This window comes from Dioscorea cayenensis, chromosome 16 (genome assembly GCF_009730915.1).
Source record: "Dioscorea cayenensis subsp. rotundata cultivar TDr96_F1 chromosome 16, TDr96_F1_v2_PseudoChromosome.rev07_lg8_w22 25.fasta, whole genome shotgun sequence".
In the NCBI taxonomy this organism is placed as follows: Eukaryota; Viridiplantae; Streptophyta; class Magnoliopsida; order Dioscoreales; family Dioscoreaceae; genus Dioscorea; species Dioscorea cayenensis.
The window spans coordinates 21537182-21541547 of record NC_052486.1 but is presented as its reverse complement, the minus strand read 5'-3'; the positions used below and the strand labels follow the sequence as shown (position 1 = coordinate 21541547).

Below are 4366 nucleotides of genomic sequence, written 5' to 3'. Positions count from 1 at the left end.
GTGAGGTGAGTATCGAATAACGGTATATGTGTCAACGCTGCTTTCTCCACCATCCTACGGAAACATAGTAGCCATCCTGGCGTACGAAAAATCCACCAACAATGTGCAAGTCCCGGCAGCTCAATCAAACCCATACCTCGAATCATACGGTAGATAAATGGCCCGGAAGAAAAAATAGATCCAAGGCGTGATAAGCACCCACGATGGACGAAACAACTCTGCGAAAGAGGCGATGAGGTGGATCGGGATAGGCCTACATGATGCTATATAGCATGAGTAAGTCGTAGCGAGTGATTACCCCATTGCCACCCCGGCCACCAATACCGACTCAACAAAGGCACTGAACATAACGATGTGCGAGGATTGTGAAGATGGGATGCTCGACTCATTCGTCGTACCGACCGTAGATAATGTTCCGTAACTGCAGGTGTGTGCCAAGTCATCGAAGACGCCGACATGCTGGGTGTGTTCACGAATCCCTCATCATAGAAGCTCAAGAAACAACCCAATTGTTCGCCAAGAATAGGCGCGATTATTCCAAAGGCTCGAAGGTTATCCCGGATGGTCTCGCTAATCCAATTGCTGCCGAGGGACCTCCAAGGTGAGCTCACCGTAGGCCGGATCACTCACTGAGAAAATTCCTATCCCAACCATCACGATTGATTAACTCTCGCCACTCAGTGAAACCTAGAACTCGAGGTCATCAAGCGGTCAATCAGACGGACGATACCAAAGGGCTTGGACCCAGAAGAGATTATAGCGTGCCCTATGTTGTGGTAAGGCGGACGGCACTCCACTTGACGCAGCATCGCGGCGTGGCCGCTTTGTTAGAACCGCTTGATCGCGATACCTATACCACAAAACAAATGATCAAAACCAATATTTTATGAATACATTCATAGGAGATAACTATATCATCATGGAATTAATTTAAAAATTGAAAGCACAACAATTTCTATGTGAAGAATGAAAAATTTTCAACCCATTACACTACGAATCACTGAAAAATGCAAGAGTTTCTCCTAGACATCTAGCTTCCCAAAAATTTACAAAATGAAGGAAAAACTCAAAGAAAACAAGCATACACCACATCACAACAACCAAAATATGTCATTCAAGCTTCAAAGATAAAGTGAGAACACAATAAAAACCAAGTTTGTAGCAAAAACCTAGAATTAGGGCTTGGAGGCTCTGGGGTGATGAGATCCGGCGAACGGCTGATAAAACTCCCGATTAAAAACCCAAGAGTGAGTTTGCAAGATGGAGGAGAGGTGATTAGAGAAGAAAAACTAAAAATGGTGAAGAAATGAGGTAGAGTGAGGGAGAGATGAGAGGAAAAACAAGAGGAGAAGAAGGAGGAGAGAGTGGAGAGAAAAAGGGGACAAAGCCCCTTTATGGAAACTCAGCCCCATGCGGGGACGATGGCCCCGATGGCTGGAAAAACCACCGGAAGGCTCACTGCGCCATGGGGCGCATGGCGCCTGTGAGCCTCTCCCAGCCCTCACGCTACTCAGGAGGCCGAGAGCCTCACGGGCACCCATGCGGGCGCATGTCGCCGTGGAGGCCCACAGCCCACACAAGACGATGGTCCTCATGAGAGGTCCTCATGCCGCGTAAGATGGCCACGAGGCCCCCGGATCATGTTACTAGTGTCCATACGGCCGTATCACGCTCCGATGGACCTCGAAAAATTGAAAATTTGGCATGGTTCCTCCTCGCAAACTCAATAAAAATACTGAATTACAACCTCATGGACGCTGAAATAACAATGAAACACAACTAAACAATACTAATTCAAGTCCAAAGCTACACAAGCAAGCCCTAAGCATGAGTTGAGCATAACAACAAAAAATATAGAGAACCTCAAGAGCATATGCATTCAACCACAACAAAGAGACTAAGCAACTCAAAAAGAAATACCTAAAATTTAAGGACGATGTAATTTAAAGACTTGGGTTGCCTCCCAAGAAGCGCTTTGTTTAACGTCATTAGCTCGACGTACCTTTTTCTTACCTCAAGGTGGATCAAATGGTGGGGACTTACCTCAAGCCCAAGAGAAGTGCTCCAAGATGAGAAACTCATCAGAGGCATGAAAAGACACCTAATTTACCCTTTCCCTCGAAGAATAGTCGATCGATCTCCCGTGGTGGTGATAGTGTGCACTCATCCCCACTGCTTTCTTGTCCCTCTTACACCAAATTTTTCCTTGTGGTTGATTTCTTCTATTACTCGGCCACGGAAATGTTCCCACATAGCCTACATGCTTTACATGTGGGAAGCGGGTTGTTCTCCTCGCACTCATCGATATCCATTCCTTCCAAGAATTCATCCAAGGGGTTAATTGCCAAGACCTCCCACGCACTACAATCAGAATAATCATACTCGGCTTTCATCAAGAAAGTAGAGGGGATCGTCGGGTCCAGGTGTGTTTCACTGGCCACCCGAAGAGTGAGAAACGACTGCTCGAGGATCAACGGGACTTCAACATCATCATCCACATCAAGAATAACGTAAAATCCACGGGGATAATGAGCTTGTCTCACTCTAACTAGCACATCCTCAACAACAATCGCTGGTCTTCTTGATAGAACCATCTCGCAAGTTGTATCGTCATCCTTGTGGGCCCTCACGTCTCTCTAATCCCAATTTTAAAACAACTTGAAGGCATTACATCGATGCTAGCCCCGTAGTCTCGCTAAGGCTTTTTTTCGCATGCCTTCCCCAATCACACATGGAATAACGAAACTCCCGGGATCGATCAATTTCTCGGGAGCTTCCTCCCGAATCATTGCAGAAGCGCCTCGCAGTAGTAACTGCTTTCTAATTCCTCCAATTTTCTCTTATTAGTCGCTGTGTCTTTCATAAACTTTGCATACTTGGGCATCCGAGTTAACGCTCAACAAGAGGGATATTTATGTCTATCGCTTGAATACATTGAGGAATTTCTTGAATCGAGCCTCGTCCTTATCTTGCCTCAGCCTAGCCGGATATTGGATCACCGGCTTGTACTCGGGTATCCTTGGTGTTGGTAGTTGAATGGTTCCTTCATCTTGTTTTTCCTTTACCCCTTCAAGTTCACTCTCGGGATGGCTTAGGGTCTTCCTGCAAGGCGCTACCCCATTATGTTTAGTGCTTGAGCCCTCCCTCAGCTCGTGCTTCAACCTCGCTTCCCCGCTCCCGAGAGCGACGGCTTTCAAATGCTCCTCGATTATTTTTCAAACGCCTCCGAGTTTGCCTCATAAGTCAGCTCCCACCGGTTTTCCAAATGATTGAATGGAGGCTTGAACATTCCTCAAAACAGTGTTTATTTCAAATAATTGGTTGTTGATGTTCACAAATTTTTGCCTCTGTGATTGATCATAAAACCCTGCTAACACATCTTCGGTGGTGAACTTCTTCTGCCAGGTCAAGAGGTTGAGGTGGAAGTCCATGGGTACGCGGGGCCGATATGTTGTCGTTGTTGACCCCTAAGAAAAAAATTTGGGTGATTCCTCCACCCCGGATTATATGTGTTTCCATATGGATTCCCAGGCCTCGGGAGCTCCCCCAACATAATCAACTGCCTCCAACTCGGGGTCATCCGAGGGCTATTGAAATCGCCACCGAACAAGAGGCACGCCCGCCCCACAAGTCTCATGAAGACAAAATCGCACTGAATAAGAGCTCGCACTCCAACACAAAGCGATCGAATCTCTTTGTTAGGCCCTCAACCTCGCTGGGCTAGCGTAATGTTGTCATTTATCTCATAAATTCCAAATGCCTTTAGGGGTTTTTGCGCTAGTAGACCAATGACACTCATTACTCGCCATGTTTTCAATCAAGATTTCAAAGATCCTCGGGGTTTTTACTACTCAATGACCCCTCTACTGCAGCGATCGATGAGTCGTCCAGTTGCATAATTCGAGGCCATTGCAAAAGCATTTCGATCCTCATCCACGAGGAAAAAGCCATGATGGGGACACTTGCTGAGGAGATCCTCGAATCTCTCATGTGCCTCAAAGAGTGTCTCTTGAGTCCCTTGTCGGGAATCGCAAATCTCTTGTCTCAATCTAGCGGCTTTTGCTTGGTGGGAAATACCTAGCAAGAAATTTGTCCACCATTTCCTTCCATGTGGCGATCGATCCCGGAGCCAATGAAGTGAAACCATCTATATGTCTGCCCCTTAGGCGAAAAAGTAATAATCTCAATCTTATCGCATCATCGAGACATCGAGTTAATCTTGAAGGTGGAACAAATTTGGAGGAAGCGAGACAAATGAGCATCTGGTCTTCATCGACCAACCCATCAAATTGTACGGAATTTTTGGACCATCCCAATTGTGCTTGCTTTGATTTCAAAGTTATTAGCGAGCACGGTGGGAGCATGC

General features: G+C 46.4%; 1 non-coding gene across 1 annotated transcript; it reads left to right on the top strand.

The window, feature by feature from the left end:
• Window positions 1–3944: 3944 nt before the first annotated feature.
• On the top strand, window positions 3945–4051 carry LOC120279751. The gene has a single exon (XR_005542054.1). It is a non-coding gene; the product is annotated as a small nucleolar RNA R71 (small nucleolar RNA).
• The last annotated feature ends 315 nt before the right edge of the window (window positions 4052–4366 follow it).